Below are 689 nucleotides of genomic sequence, written 5' to 3'. Positions count from 1 at the left end.
AACTCTTTCCCTTGCACCCTGATTATCGTCCTTACCTACCATTTTATAGTAGTTCCTCCTTCGATCTTAACTCTCTTTTTTTTCTTTAGTTTCCCCTTTTCCCTGTGTCCATCCTCTTCCCTCTTCCTCTTTCAGGAAAGGACGAACTGGCAACCCACACCTGGCTCTGGAAGCCTCCGAATCACCAAGTTGCTTGTTTTTAAGCACTTACTCGTAATACTTTTGTTTACACATGTTTTGATTTTTTTTAAAATCTGCATAGAGTATTATAATGTTATTTCGAGTATTTGTTTTAATTGCTGTTTTCAGCACCACTTTATTATTATTATTTTCGACTTGGCGAATCGGACACATCCAGAGCGTGGGACGAGTTTCCAGTTTTTCCTTTTCTGAAAGTGGCTGAACTTATTTTATCTCCACACCTTTTTCCTCAACTCCTCTGGATTCGTTATTTACGTATTTTTTTTACAGTCAGTTTTATAACCTATCATCCTCTCTACTTTGCTTTCGTTTCTCTGTTATCCCATTTCTTCTCCGTTCCTTATTTTCGCTCACCTCGCCTTCCCTCCTTTTCCTCCCTTTCTGCTTTTCAACTCCCGGTTTTCACTCTTCGTCTACTCTCATGAAATACATGAAATCCATCTCCTTAAATTTTACTTGACTTTCCCAGTCCTCTTCTCCTTGTTCGC

The sequence above is a fragment of the Penaeus monodon genome, chromosome 20 (assembly GCF_015228065.2).
Source record: "Penaeus monodon isolate SGIC_2016 chromosome 20, NSTDA_Pmon_1, whole genome shotgun sequence".
NCBI classification, from domain to species: Eukaryota; Metazoa; Arthropoda; class Malacostraca; order Decapoda; family Penaeidae; genus Penaeus; species Penaeus monodon.
This window is presented reverse-complemented; position numbering follows the sequence as displayed.